The following is a 16,695-nucleotide window of genomic DNA, read 5'->3' on the forward strand; positions in this document are numbered from 1 at the left end:
GCCAGCCTGAAGGATGTGGTAACGTGTTCCTGGGGCGGCTTAGCTGTTAAGCGCAGGAGTAAGGATCTTTGGTAGGGTCATTGGAGCCCTTGAAGTGGACTGGCTTTGCTACTGTGGCAAGTGAGAGCGTGGATTGCTGCCTGTCGATTGCTGTATGGCAGGCAGCCCGGGGATCTCACGGTATCCGCGAATCTCAGAATATACTTGCCTAGCATTTCACCTGACTCTTACTATACTCATGTGATTTTAAATAAAAGCTGTGGCCTTTTTGTCACCAAAAAACAATGTGTTGTGTATTTTTTGTTATTGGGCTATGTAGTTTAGTTTGTCTGTTAATAAATGAGGATCCATGCCATATTCAGAAGTTATTTACTATGATGTTTTATTTCATTGCTGTAAATGATGGTTTGCAATGTCAAAAATTTTATATCATCATTTCTTAACCAGGCGTTAACCAGGTCCAGGTAATGATGTAACAGTCAGAAGGCCACAGGAAGCTGGTGAAGGTCCTTCTATACAGCTCCAGGTGGATCTGCTGGACTTCAGGGCGCCAGATGTGGAGGTTTCCCGTCTTTCAGTTGATTCTAGGGCAACGGTGACAACATGCAAATGCACGAGCAGCCCTGGATAATCCACGCCGGCAGGATGATAAGATCCGGCGGAAGATGGAACCTATGAGAAGAGAAGTAAATATAATGTAAGTGATTGGACTCCATATTACATTATACCACTGTGCGGTCACTGTGGACGGACAGCAGAGGAATCTTATCATACAGAGGTCGGGGATCATTGTCAGCCATCATACATGTGACAATCCATCACTGACAGACAACATCTGCTCCACATGAATTATTCTCACCGACTGACATCACACAACATGGAGCTGATTCTCACACTTACCTCGTCTCTTTTTCCCCTTTTCTACATTTTCTGATGTTTCTGGCTCTTTACTCAGATTTACTACAGATTTTCGTTCTTCCTGAGCTGGAAACTCTAATAGGAAAGTAAAAAAACCTCAGTAACGTTATATTCTTACAGGATCTGCTTTGTCAACATGGATAACATAGTAGACCTATTGCACAAAAACCATGTGGAAATATTTGAGCCTTGAAGTCAACATTCACATTGTACATGTACATACCTGCTAATGGGGACGAGGATGACAAGATGCTAATAGCATCTTCTCTATTAGATGCAGGAAAAGATTCTTTCTGCCTGTTTGGAAGAAGAAAAATGTGTAAATCACAAGTAAACGCAGTAGAAAAGGGGTTGTCTCACCATAAGAACACCAACCATAAGGCATTACCGGCCGCAATTATGGGATCTTATTACCAGCGGTTACTAAAGCCAAAAGCACAATGACTGCTAACCATGGGGCAGTGGATGTTGAATAAGATATTATGGTATTAATGTCCTATATTTGGTGTTGTGCACATATATCAGCCTGGAGCTCCCAGCAATGACCCCATAATCTACTCACATTTCTGAGATGTTTGTGTCGGATGCTGGGGTGGTACACTCTGGAGGGGATTTGGGATCCTCAGTGTTCATCATCCCGGTAGCAGTGGTACAGAGCTAAATGAGGACAAAAATTAGACATGAAATTATTTTTTTTTACTTTAAGGCTATGTGCCCACGATGCAGAAATGAAGCGGAAAATTTCCGCTTCATTTCTGCATGTCCTTGCCCGGAAAAAACGCGTGCGGAATTTGACACGCGTTTTTGAAGCGTTTTGCACAGGTGGAATTGCCTTGCTTTTTCTTAATGCATTGAAGATGGCAATTCCGCATGCGTAAATGCACAAATAATGGACATGCTGCGGAATTTTCCGCACATCAAAAACGCTGCGGAAAATTCCGCAGCATGGGCATTGAAATTGCGGATTTACATTGAGGACCATGGGAGAAGGCTTACCAACCGTTTTACAAGCGTTTACGCTGCAAAAATTCTGCATCAAAAACGCATCGTGGGCACAGACCCTTAGAAGTCTTTTTTTTTTTTTTTTTTACATATTTTAGATTTACTGATCACATACTTTAGGAAGCCTTTCAGAAGATGATGTAAAATTTAGGAAGTCAAGGCTCTCATTGTCCTCACTTGTGTCCTCATCCTTTGAGTGATCTGCAAGACATAAGTAATGAAATCTTTTTAGAGGTTATCAGTATAACACATTTATCACTAAATTAATGGGAACCAATGGTCACATCTTTGGGAAGACAAGACAAATTGTCACTTAGTCTAGATGACGTCTCATTCTACTTACTGATAAAGAGGCTGGTGTCCACATCTGACACAAGCTGAGGAACGTACTCCGGCTTCTGACTTAGAAGGTTGTCAAAGTCTAAGTTCCTGAGGAATGGATGACCCTTGATCTGAAATGCTCCTCCTGGAAAAAGAAATAAAAAAGTGCTGTGGATATTGTCAGGGACTGCTCCATATCTGAACAGTTTATCTTAATCTGAACTAATGATATAACTGAGCCTACATGAAGGAAATAGACTGAAAGTCATAGTATGGAGAACAAGAAAAGGACAAGCTTATAGAGTAGTGATCATCCTCATGGATATTAATAATATGTTCTAGGTGTAATAAGCAAATTGTTACCTCTCCCAAGTCTATGTGCAGGATCTTTTCTGAGCAGTTCAGTGATGATGTTCTGAGCAACTAAGGGAGGAACGGGACTGCGATACCAAACTACGTCTCCTGTTATGTAGAAAATTACAGAAAATAAAACCTCTTTATTGGACTGTAAGATAAAGCAAAGGAAATAACTAAACCAATGTAACCAATCAAAGCAATGAATCAGATTATTCTACTTACCAGTAACAATATTTTTATAAAGCTCAATTAAGGAATCCCTATAAAATGGTCGAACTCCTACAAGAAATTCATGCAGGATTATCCCCATTGACCACCAGTCAACAGGTCTTCCATAGCCTTTTTTCAGGATGACCTCTGGGGCTATGTAATATGGGGTGCCACAGGCCTGGAAATCAACAGAAGAAAGAGATGAGATTGATGATACCATTATTATGACACGTTCTCACCATAAAAACACAATGACGAAGATAAAATATCAGTGGAAAAGTTCTCTAGAAATTAAGAACATAGAGAAGAAACAATAGTGTGATGAGAATTGTAAAGAACAGTCTGGGTTTTTGTAAGTGATGCCGACCTCAAGATCCAGGAACTCTCTGGTGATGTCCTCTGTGAATTGCTTGTAGGTGTTGGTTTTTGGTATCATGACACCAACTTTTGAAAGCCCAAAATCGGCAACTTTAATGTGTCCATCAGATGTTATCAGGAGGCTGTGAAAGAGAAGATGGTTTTAGCCTTATAGACCATGTCATAGTACATGACAACTTTACCCCCTTATTATACAAGAGATGGCACTTACTTGTCTGGCTTCAGGTCTCTGTGCACCACACCATAGCTATGGAGGTATTCCACAGCAAGAACGACTTCTGCAAAATACAAGCGCGCCAAGGGGATAGATAAATGACCCCTGGTCTTTAGAAGAGTCCTGCAGTCTCCACCTAGAGAAAAAAGGAAATATGACCAGTGAGGGGTTTATAAAGCAGATCACCATGATGTATAGTATAATGAGAAGTGATCAGAGATATTGGGCAGGAGAGAATATATACAGATATAAGGTATAGTTCACATATTATTAGTCTAAAGTAATGGTGAGATGTGGTCCGTAACTAATAACAGAGTGATATCACATCTCGTCTACAGCTGGAGATACTGATGTGCTCATCGTGGACATACAGGAGAGATCACACAGATAGTGGTGTACATAAAAATCACAGGGCCCCATAGGAAGAGTTCTCATTAGGCCCCCCCTTAAAAAAAAATATACATATAGATATATACACATATCTATGAAGCCCCTTAGTGTTCTCACCAGCAATATACCTTTCATGGCCATTTTAAAGTATGATGCTCCCAAAAGTGACCCCACCCACACACACTGAGTATGGTGTCCCCACAGTGAATACTCCTCCTTACAGTTTTAACTCACATATACAGTGTCAGTATGATGCCCTCACTCAGTATGAAGCCAGCCACAGCCCCCTACTCAGTATGATGGTGCCTACAGTCCCTCCACTTAATATAATGGCCCCATAGCCCCTCACACAATATAATGGCCCCCACTCAGTATGATGGCCCCCACACAGAATAAGGACCCCCACAGCACACCACTCAGTATGAGGACCTCACTCAGTATAGGGGCATTCACAGTCTCTCATAGCCTCTCACACAGTATTATGGCCCCCACAGCCCTCAATTCAGTATTATGGCCCCTACAAATACTGACATTAAAAAAATCACTACTCACCTCGCCCTGTTCCCCCGGCACGCTCCTCTAGTCTGTGCATTGTGAATACTGAGACTCCACGCTACAGGCGTGATCCTGTGATGACTTCGCACCTGCAGTGCACGAGGTCTCAGACTCACCAGCACTGCACGAGGTCTCAGACTCACCAGCACAGGCTGAATGGTGGATCAGGCAGCTTACGGCTCCCTGATCCCCCATTATGTTCAGCTGTATCCGCATTCTGAGGATGCAGATACCGCTAAAATTGTAATGACAGGAGGAGCGATGGGGCCCAGTGCCAAGAGGAGCCGGACCCCCTCCAACTCATTGGTTCCATAGCACACCAGCACACAGATTAATAAATTTCCGATCATCTTGGAAATATATAATCTATAGTAAATGCTCTGTAACCAACCACTTAGACAAATCCTAATTATATGAGTGGTGATAAGATGTAAGCAGACATGGGTTGAATATAATGTAATGTGCATGTCCTACCTTCTACGTACTCCATGACCATACACAGGTGAGGTTTAGTTGGAAAGGTGCAGAGCATGGAGACCACAAAGGGACAATCAGCAAATGTTAAGATGTCCCTTTCCTGAAAGGCCCTTTCCACTTTTTTTGGAGTAACCAGATTGCACTTGGCCATTTTCTTCATTGCAAAGATGTGTTGTGAGTCTTTATGGTTCACTAAGTAGACGGACCTGGAGAGAAAGAGAATCCATGGGTTATAATAAATCCTTATTAACAATCCATCTATAGAAGTCATTATATGATCTTCTGTACTAATTCTTGAAGTCCAGCTGTCACTGGAAATCCATTTCTAGAAATGCATAAATAGCACTACATAGATCACCTATGGGAGGTCTATACAATGCCACGTCTGTCGGAGCCCTCGCCCATGTCACAATACAGATGAGAGAATCTACCAAACTTATTCTTGAGCAGATTCGCTATATTTGACCAGTAGATACGATTTTGTCCAAGTAAAATTAGTCCAAATTGAAAGTTCTCCAATTGCTGTAAGGAGTTTATTATGCTCCTCCCATACCCCAAGGCATAATAAATGGAGGGGATGGAAGTAGTTAAAAGATAATGAAACACATTATACCCCCCTGGCCTAGGCTCTTACCTGTCCATCACGGCAGTCCTCCGTCCTCTGTGCCAGTCTTTGGTTGTTCTGGCGCCCCCTTCTGGTGCTGAGGCCAGTGATTGGACTCACATGGTCATGGTGGAGTGTGCAGGTGGAGAAGTCATTGACGTCAGTATCATGTCAATCCTCACGTGACCGTGTGCAGCCAATTACTCTTATCAGCTTCATAATGGAGCCCCGAAAAAAACAAAGTGCACCGAGGAGGACAGGGAAGCAATGGTGGAGGTGGCAGCATAAGAACAGATGAGGGGCTAGGACAGGTGAACATAGTATTATATTGTTTTATCCCTTTCCTTAAGGGTTTGTGCCCATATTAAGTATTTACAGCAGAACTTTCTACACTATATCTGCATCTCTTGACAGGAAAATGTTGCGGAATAAAAGGGCATTTTTGTCTCATTTTTTACATGTTTTTTACCTGCAGATTTTCCCCCATTCATTATTATGTGTGAAATCTGCAGACAAAAATGCTGACAGAATTGACATCCTGCAGATATAAATCTACTGTAAATCTGAAAGGAAAAATAAGCATCTTGTGCATGAGACTTCAGGAATCTCATTCACTTTGCTGCCATCAGGAAACCCTTCAGGCTTTGTGACAAATCTGTGCAGAAAAAAACACGACAAAAATGCGACAAATCTGCAATGTGTGCACAGGCCCTTACAGTCTGATCTAATACAGATCAGTTTGATTAACAGTATATAAATGACCTGAATAGTGAGAATTAGATGGGAACAGTGATGTGGACTCAGATCGTTTCCCTATGATAACACTGAGTGGCAGAGCACAGAGGCAGAAGCATTGTCATAGGGAACCCTGAGAAATGTGGATTATGCCAACAGAAATCTCACCCATAAGCTCCACGGCCGATCTGTTTGGACGTCTCAAAGTCGTTCATATGCGGCTTTCTCGCCGGGATCAATGATTCGATCACACTCTATAAAAAATAAGAAATAATATTCAGATAAAAAAGCCCCAGATACAAAAACCTCTTCCTCCCATATGATGTCCCAGCTGATTTACACTGATTGAATGTAGGGGACCATACAAGCAGGACGCTCCGCAGACACACAGACGTAATTTAAGGGGGATCCTCCATATACTAGAATCATTGTACAGTGCTGGACAATATGGGAGATCACAGAGGAGAACTTAAAGGGAATCTGTCAGCAGGTTTTTATATGTAATCTAAGAACAGCATGATGTCGGGGCTGAATTCCTGATTCCACCGTGTCACTTACTAGGCTGCGTGTCGTTGTTTTACTAAAATCAGTGTTTAATCAGCAAGAGATTATCACTACAGGACTAGGTGTCCTGTCCCATGTAGTCCTATTGCCCGCCCCACCACTGATTAGCGGATTTCTGCCTATTCACAGTGTACTGTACACAGAAAGCAGCCAATCAGTGGTGTGGGCGGGGTTATAAATGGCTCAGCATTCTCAGCTCTGCTAGATCTGCAGCAGAGAAAAGAGTGACTTTATCACAACTGCTGCACCCAGTAAAGTAAGTGACATTGCTGGAATCAGGGTCCCTGCCCCTACATCATGCTGCTCTCAGATGGGTAGCAAATACCAGGTGACAGATTCCCTTTAGTATAAGGGCTATTATCTTACACAATAGTGTCATCTACATTTAGAATAGAGATGTCCCATGGTTATATGGGGGATAATACTGGGCGGGTCACTCCCACCCCATGATCAGTGACACACAGACGTCTCCCTCTATGATACTTATGACCAGCTCCCTGGGCCGCGTGGGGAACCCGGAACCGAGCCCTTTTGTGGGATGCTTGGTGTTGCAGTCTCCGTGGCGGCGACCCGGTCCCGTGGCTCAGGGTGGTCAAACCAGTGGCAGTCTATTTATGGGGTTTTTATGGTTTAATGTCCGACTACGCCACCCGTGGATTGCGGTCAATAAGAACCTCCGCTGCTGAGCAGACCTGATGTTGTGAGGGCAGCAGAGTGTAGTACAACTCCCCACGGGAGGAGTATAGCCTCAGGGCAGTGTAGAGTGATGATGGTGGTTGTGGTGCGGGGCGTCCCAGTACTAGTAGTGCTGACGAGGTGAGAAAGCACGGAGACAAGGTGTTGCAGTTCAGGTTCTTTACTCACAGTTCTCATCCAGATCACTTGTGCACAGGTAGGACCGCCTGAGCCGTGCTGCGTCCACCAGGCAGAGGGCCCGATCAACCCCCAGGCAATTCCGGAGTGTGGCACAGGACTCCCTTCTATCCTTTCGTCAGCCGTGCCCCACCAGTGACACTACTTCTGTCCAGCTGCCTCGGGTCTTCTCCTGGGAGGACTGGGTGTCCACTTCCCTGACCCTATGTGGTGTGCCTTCCTAGTAGGTGTAGTGAGGGGTCGCACCAGTAAATGATCACGACCACCGGTTCTTGGTTAAGGATTAGTCACCTCCACCAACTTGGGATCCGGTACCCTGTTCTGCCAACCCGTCACCGAAACCTCCTGGGTCCTTAGGGCTCCTTCCGCCTTTGTGTCTCTGGGCCTTTCTACACTTTGGGTACTTCTCTTTCTTTGCTGTTCCTTTCCGTTTCTGTTCCTTTCTGTTTCTGTTCCTTCCTTCTGGCTCCGGCCTTCACCCTAGGCCTGCCTCGTGGAGCTGGGCCCAGACTGAGCCACAGCTCCCTGTCAGCCCTGTCTGGCTGAACTCCTTCTCTCACTGAACACAGAACTAAGATGGTGGCCACCTTATATACCTTCCCCTAGTGTGCGAGCTCAGGTTAGAAGCAACCAATGAGCTCCTACCTATGCCCAGAAACCGTCCCCTCCTGCTCCTACATCACTGGGTTTTCCTCCCCCCTCCCCACTCCAGCCAGGGACATGATCTGTCGTGCCTGCATTACTGTACTAATGGGAGCTCCGTTGAGTTGTCCCCCGGAAGTGGGGTGTGTGTGATGCATGCAGCTAACTGATTCCCAGTCCACACACCATCCGTCCCCGGGAGTGGGATATCACACCTCTGGGTGAGGTGCAATACCTCTGTAGCGACCGAACCCTCGAGGTGCTACATTCCCCCCTGGTAAACCACAGCACGTCCTCGGGCTGGAAAAGAGTAAAGACAATTAATTTACAAGACATGCAAAACTTTTTCAAAACATTTTTACATTACAAAACGGACGACATTGTTCAACTCCCTTTATGGGAAACACTTTTCTCTTTTTCAACACTTTTCTTTCATTAGATATTGTCAATACTACCGGAACTCTTTTGTCATATAAAACATTTGCATTATCACCTAGCAGCATATAAAACTTTTCCATATAAAACATTTTTAAGTAAACATATTCTTGGATCCTGGCCGCGGTGCAACTTGCGACCGGGTGTTCATTCCTCTTGTAAGGTGCAACAGTCCAGTAAATTTGTCTTGAGGTAGACGTTGCAGTCTTTTTATAAAACCAGTAGGGGGTGCCTTAGGAAGCGCAACTATTTACAGGCTGGCCGCTCTCAGTCCTCGGCCAGTTTGGGAAAAGGGATGGCTGTTCTCAGTCCCCAGCCAGGTAACTTAGGGGATGGGGCAATTTTTATCAGTTCTATATCAGTCCCAACGGGGACCACACTCTCAATGGAAACAGTCCCACAACAGTTCTTATACCCTGACGGGTAACTATATACAGTCACACTCTACCGTTTACTGGTAGCGGTGTCCTCCTGATGCTCCTTCTTCTGGGTAATCTTCAGGCCCTTCCAGGCCCTCTTGGTACTCGGGGTCCGAGTGGTACTGCTCCTCTTCTCCCACCACTCTATGGACACGGAGGGCGTACAGTCCCTTTGCACCCTTGTGCTGGGTGTAGGTGACCACGTCACCAGGGTATAAATCCCGTCAGCGATGTCCCTCTGGCAAGTGGCTCTCGATGTCACTTCGGGTCACAAAGACGTCGTCGGTGGTCTCAGGATCCCTGATGAAGCCCCAGCCGCGCTCCATCTGGAATTTCACCACGTTCCCGGTGGCTCGGGGACCGCGGGCGGCTCGGGGATCCTGTCGGGCTCTCCTCTTTTGCTCCGCACTCCGCGCTTGGAGCCGCTCCTCACTGACACGTCGCTCCCGCCGCTCCCTCTCAAACGTCGCCAACTGCTGGCGGCAGGACTCCAGTCGACGGGCTGCGTCCGCCCGGGTTTCCTGGGTGAACCCCATCAGGTTTACTCCACAGGGGGGTTTTTATGATTCTTCCTGAGTTGGGGGTTTAGTGTCTTTTTATAGTTTTTAGCCTGGGTTTATTTATTTATTTATTTTTTTGCACAAGTCTCTTTGGGTATTAATTTCTTGAAATGCATCTCTTATGTAATTTTTCAAATCACTGACATTTTTTGGTTTTCGACTATAAACTTTGTCCTTGAGTACTCCCCAAAAGAAAAAATCCATTGGGGTCAAGTCTGGGGAACGTGCCAGCCAATCAAGTGGGCCTCTTCGGCCAATCCATTTAGTAGGAAATGTTTCATCAAGATACTCGTGGACTACTCTTGAATAATGTGGAGGGGCCCCATCTTGTTGGAAATAAAGGTCATTTGAATTAGGCTGTTGCTGTAACTGGGGAACAACTTGATTCATTAGAATTTCGAGATACTTATCTCCTATGACTGTTTCATCAAAAATTATTGGTCCTAAAACACCAAAACTTGAAATACCACCCCAAACATTGACACCAGGCTCATTTAGTTGTTGCTCTAATGTTAAATGCATGTTCTCATTATACCAGTAAATACAATTATATCTGTTAATATGGCCGGATAATTTGAAAGAAGCTTCATCACTCCACATAATCTTATCTAAAATTACTGGATTGTCTTCAATTTCGTTAAGCATAATCTCACTAAATTGCAGCCGCCTGTCTGGATCATCTACCAATAAACCATGAATTAGACGTGGACGATAAGCTTTCCACCCAATAGATTTCAGGATTCGCATGATAGAAGCTCGTGACATTCCCAATTCCAAAGAGGCTCTTCTGGTGGACTGTTTTGGACTCTGAACCAATGTTTCAGCAACAAGTTGTTTATTATCTTCTGGACAGACTTTTTTGGGTCGATCAGTTTTTGGAGCATTAAGGATTGAGCCAGTGGCATTGAATTTGTCACAAATGCGGTAAACGGTTTGTCTCTTTGGGGCTTGAGTACCAAATGTTTCAACCCAATTTGCTCTAATGGTTTCAGCATTTTGAGATTTCCAATACTCTGTTAAAAACTATTTTCTTTGATCTGTATTTAAATTATTTGCCATTATGTGTTATCTGAATTATCTGAGAAGAAAACAGATTTGGGGGAGATCTATCTGTGAAAACTAGATCTGTGAAACTGGCTCAGTTGCCCTTAGCAACCAATCAGATTCCACCTTTCATTTTCCAAAGAGTCTGTGAGGAATGAAAAGTGGAATCTGATTGTTTGCCAAGGGCAACTGAGCCAGTTTCACTTTACACCATGTTTTATAAATCTCCCCCTTTATAACCTTATTACACTTTCTGTCCACCTACTTTTGGACCACCCTGTATATGCAAACACCGAAAACATAAGATCTAAAGTACATTGTTGCTAAATAAAGTGTATCGGGTCTGGGAGGCGGAACCTCTGAGCTACTATACAAGGGGGCGGTCCTTGTAAGGGAGCGGGTGGCGACCAGGGAAGACGGGCAGGAAGTCACAGCAGGTGACCGGGACAGTCTCTGAGTGAACGGGCTGGAGGTCACGGCAAGTGACCGGGGCAGTCTCTGGATGAACGGGCAGATGGTCATGGCAAGTGACCGGGGCAGTCTCTGAATGAACGGGCAGATGGTCACGGCAAGTGACCGGGGCAGTCTCTGAATGAACGGGCAGATGGTCACGGCAAGTGACCGGGGCAGTCTCTGGATGAACGGGCAGATGGTCACGGCAAGTGACCGGGGCAGTCTCTGGGTAAAGGGTTGGTACGACCTGTGGCGGCTGATGATAGACGTGAGCTCCCAGGTGAGCAGGCGAGAGTCTCTGGATGAACGGGTGGTCACAGCATGTGACGGCGGAGCCTCCAGGAAGACCAACAGACAGGCGGCAGATGAGCGCTCCCAGGTGAGCGGGCAGAAGTCTCTGGACAGGCGGGTGGTCACAGCACGTGACGGCAGAGCCTCCAGGTAGGCTAGCAGACAGGCAGCAGATGAGCGCTCCCAGGTGAGCGGGCAGGAGTCACTGGACAGGCAGGTGGTCACAGCACGTGACGGCGGAGCCTCCAGGTAGGCTAGCAGGCAGGTAGCAGATGTGTGCTCCCAGGTGAGCAGGCAAGCTGGTCCATAGACAGACTGACAGGAGTTGGAAGGCAGACCGTCGGACCTCAGGCAAGCAGGCAGGTGGCTGAAGTGCGCTCCCAGGTGAGCGGACAGGCTGGTCCTTAGACAGACTGACAGGAGTAGTAAGGCAGACCGTCGGACCTCAGACTAGCAGGCAGGTAGCAGATCATCAGGCAGGAATAAGACAGCAAGCTGGCAGGAATCTGGCAGGTATCTGGCAGGTAACTGGCAACGGGACCTGAGGGCTGAAGCAGAGTAGTGAACAGTGCAACAACATTGCTCGGGCACCTCCATTTTGGAGGAGGTGCCTTATATATGGTGAAGTCCTCCGGCCATTGGCCGGGGACTCCTTAGGACGGCGCGCGCGGCCCCTTTAAGAGGGAGGGAGAGCGCGCGCGCACGCCCTAAGCACAGTGGCCGGGAAGGAGCGCGCGCTGCCAGCAGAGCGGGAGGAGGACGCCGGGCACGGAGCAGAGAGGTGAGGGGAACAGCGTCCCTGCCTAGCAGAGGGCAGGGACGCCGGTGCTACAGTACCCCCCCATTTAGGCCCCCCCTTTTTTAGGCCAGACAGAAATTTAGCTAGGATAAGAGGGGCATGGATGTTCTCCCGGGGCTCCCACGTTCTCTCCTCAGGACCAAACCCCTTCCAATCTACTAGAAAAAAGGTCTTTCCTCTTACCCTTTTGGTGGCAAGAATGTTCTCTACCTCAAACTAGTCCTCAGCAGAAACCGGAGCAGGAGGCGTACCTGTAGACTTGGAAAAAGAGTTAAGTACCACAGGTTTGAGGAGAGATACATGGAAGGAGTTAGGGATCCGTAAGTTGGCCGGGAGTTTCAATTTATAGGCCACCGGGTTGATCTGACTGATGACCTCCAGAGGACCGATGAACCGAGGCCCTAACTTGTAAGAAGGTATCTTGAGTCGGACATATTTAGATGAGAGCCAGACTTTATCTCCAGGACGAAATTGTGGAGGATCCAGGCGTTTTTTGTCAGCGTGTCTTTTCATCCGTTCGGACGACTGAAGGAGTGCGGATCGGGTACTCTCCCAAATGGAGGAAAATTTGCTAACGAGAGATTCCGCAGCCGGGTTGTCCACAGAGGTGGAGACAGGAAAAGGAATCCGAGGATGCTGACCGAAGACTACAAAAAACGGGGATTTGGAGGAGGATTCGCTCTCGTGATTGTTATAAGAGAACTCGGCCCATGGTAGGAGATCCACCTAGTCTGAATGATGGGCATTAATGAAGTTCCGGAGGTAACTGGTCAGGTTCTGATTGATCCGCTCCACTTGACCATTGGACTGTGGGTGGTAAACGGAAGAGAAGTCCAGGGTGACGTCTAGCAGTTTACAAGTGGCTCTCCAGAAACGTGAGGTGAACTGTACCCCACGATCCGACACGATGTGGAGGGGCAGGCCATGAAGACGGAAGATGTGGCGGATAAAGTCTTTAGCCAGCTCGGGTGCAGACGGGAGGGCTGGCAGGGGAATAAAGTGAGCCATCTTGGAAAAGCGATCAGCGACCACCCAAATGACCGTACAACCGGCGGAGACGGGGAGATCAGTTATGAAGTCCATAGCAATATGCTGCCAGGGGGCAGCAGGCACAGGAAGCGGAAGGAGGCGACCGGCTGGCAGGTGTCTCGGGACTTTGTTGCGGGCGCAGGACACACAGGCAGAAACAAAGTCTATTACGTCCTTGTGCAGGGTAGGCCACCAGTAGTGCCGGGCAATAAGCTGGAGGGTCTTTTTCTGACCGGCGTGGCCAGCTAGTTTAGACGAATGGCCCCAGTGTAGGATCTTCTTCCGATCAGGTACTGAAACAAACGTCTTACCGGGAGGGAGACGATTTAGACTCACGGGAGCCACCTGCATTACTCTGGCGGGATCGATGATATGTTTAGGTTCTTCCTCGAGATCGGACACCAGAAAGGATCGGGACAAGGCGTCTGCTTTGACGTTTTTGTCAGCCGGGCGAAAATGAAGAACAAAATCAAAGCGAGCAAAAAACAAGGACCACAAGGCTTGGCGCGGGTTAAGTCTCTGGGCATGCTGGAGGTAAGCCAAGTTCTTGTGGTCAGTGTAAATTATTACCGGGTGAAGAGCCCCCTCGAGTAGGTAACGCCACTCCTCCAACGCCAGCTTGATGGCCAATAACTCTCGGTCTCCTATGGAATAGTTGCGCTCAGAAGAGGAGAAGAGTTTGGAGAAGAAGCCACAAGTTACCATTCTCCCGGAAGATGATTTTTGAGTAAGTACCGCTCCGGCTCCAGAGGAGGAGGCGTCAACTTCCAGGAAGAACTGCTTGTTGCCGTCCGGGCGATGCAGCACCGGGGCGGAAGAGAAGGCCTGTTTTAGGGAAAGAAAGGCCTCCTCTGCTTCGGGCGGCCACTCTTTGGGATTAGTACCCTTACGGGTGAGCGCGGAAATTGGGGCAGTCCGGGAAGAGAAGTGTGGTATGAAGAGGCGGTAGTAGTTAGCGAAGCCCAGGAATCGCTGAATGGCCTTCAACCCCTCCGGTCGAGGCCATTTCTCGATGGCAGACAGTTTCTCTGGATCCATTCGTAGGCCGGTCTGAGAAATAATGTAGCCCAAAAACGGAAGCGAGGTCTGCTCAAAGAGGCACTTCTCGTATTTAGCGAAGAGGTGATTCTGCCTGAGCCTGAGCAGGACCTGACGAACGTCCCTCCGGTGAGTCTGGAGATCCGGAGAGAAGACCAAGATGTCGTCCAGGTACACCACTACGCAGGAGTAGAGAAGGTCCCGGAAGATGTCATTGACCAACTCTTGAAAGACGGCAGGAGCGTTACAGAGACCAAAGGGCATTACCAGATATTCATAGTGGCCGTCCCGGGTGTTGAATGCCGTCTTCCATTCATCCCCCTGACGGATACGAACCAGGTTGTACGCCCCACGGAGGTCCAGTTTGGTGAAGATTCTAGCCCCCCTCAGACGATCAAATAACTCCGGAATGAGCGGAAGGGGGTACTTATTCTTCACCGTGATCTGGTTAAGGCCTCTATAGTCTATACAGGGACGGAGAGAACCGTCCTTCTTTTTGACGAAAAAGAAGCCTGCTCCCGCCGGGGAGGTAGATTTCCGGATGAATCCCCTGGCCAGATTCTCCTCAATATATTCGGACATCGACCGGGTCTCAGCAGCGGATAATGGATAAATACGCCCACGGGGAGGAGTAGTACCAGGTAAAAGGTCGATAGGGCAGTCGTATGGTCTATGAGGGGGTAGTGTCTCTGCTTCCTTTTTATTAAAGACATCAGCATAAGACCAATAAGGAATCGGAAGTCCAGGTAGATTAGCTGGGGTAGGAGAAGGACGGACGGGATGGACGGGAACCAGACAGGTCTTATGGCAGTCCTGTCCCCAGCGAAGGACTTCTCCGGTCTGCCAGTCAAGCACGGGTGCATGTCTCTGGAGCCAAGGTAGGCCTAGCAAGAGGGCGTGGGAGAGTCCAGGCAGAACATGAAAGGAGATACTCTCAGAATGCAGCATTCCCACCTGCAGAGTAATGGATTCGGTGATGAGTTGGATGGGGCGTGGTAAGAGACCCCCATCCACGGCAGCAACAGACAAGGGTACAGCCAGAGGTTTGGTGGGGATGCGGTATTTTTCTACCAGGGACTGTGAAATAAGATTCCCGGCTGCTCCAGAGTCAAGTTGGGCTAGTTCGAAATAACGGTTCTCCCCGCAGACGATTGAGACTGACAACAGCAGAGATGGAGAGGATTTATTCTTGTCTAGGTCGACCTCTCTGAGCGAACCTAGACACAGGCGTTTCCCGACCTCTCCGGGCAGGTACGGATCCGGTGCTCCTTACTGCCACAGTAGAAGCAGCTCCCCTCGGCACGGCGTAAGTCCTGACGGGTTTTGACCATCTTGGTCTGGTCGACCTGCATAGGCTCAGGAGAGTGTACCTGGGTAGAGACGGAGGGAGTGACGGGTTTCTGAAAAGTAGGAGCTAGACGTGGTAACCTCCTCTCACGGGTGACCTCTTTGGCACGCTCCTGGAACCGTAGGTCAATCCGGGTGGCAAGAGTTATTAGGTCATCGAGAGTGGTAGGGATGTCCCGACCGGCAAGTTCATCTTTAATACGGCCGGACAGACCCTCCCAGAAGACGGATACCAGAGCGTCGTTATCCCAGGCCAGCTCCGAGGCAAGGGTACGGAACCGTATGGCATATTGGCCCACGGTGAGACTTCCCTGACGGAGGCGTAGCAGTGATGATGCGGATGAGGTCTTCCGTCCGGGTTCGTCGAAGACTTTCCGGAAAGCCGTGAGAAAAGCAGGCAAGTTGGACACCAGGGGGTCTCCTCTCTCCCATAGAGGATTTAGCCAGGCCAGGGCCTCCCCGGTGAGATGGGACATGATGAATGCAATTTTGGCTCGGTCGGAGTTAAACTGGTGGGACAATAGTTCAAAGTGCAGGGTGCACTGATTTATGAAGCCCCGAGCCTGGGCGGAGTCGCCTCCGAAGCGAGGAGGTGCAGAAAGCCGGGGTCCGGGGTAGGATACCATGGTATTAGTGGGCAGCGGAGCTGCCGGATTGCGAGACATGGCACTGGCGGAGGTTGCTGGTGGAGCAGTCAGAGTGTCCAGGCGAGTATTGACATTCCGCAGGTGACCCAGGATGGACTCCTGTTGGGACCTTTGACGGGACAGTTCATGACACAGGTCCGAGAGCGAGGGAGCTTGGGTGCCACCGGGTTCCATGGCCCGAGCAAACTGTAACGGGTCTGGGAGGCGGAACCTCTGAGCTACTATACAAGGGGGCGGTCCTTGTAAGGGAGCGGGTGGCGACCAGGGAAGACGGGCAGGAAGTCACAGCAGGTGACCGGGACAGTCTCTGAGTGAACGGGCTGGAGGTCACGGCAAGTGACCGGGGCAGTCTCTGGATGAACGGGCAGATGGTCACGGCAAGTGACCGGGGCA

The sequence above is a fragment of the Phyllobates terribilis genome, unplaced genomic scaffold (assembly GCF_046119375.1).
Source record: "Phyllobates terribilis strain yellow unplaced genomic scaffold, ASM4611937v1 Scaffold_1__5_contigs__length_1240528914, whole genome shotgun sequence".
Taxonomy (NCBI): domain Eukaryota; kingdom Metazoa; phylum Chordata; class Amphibia; order Anura; family Dendrobatidae; genus Phyllobates; species Phyllobates terribilis.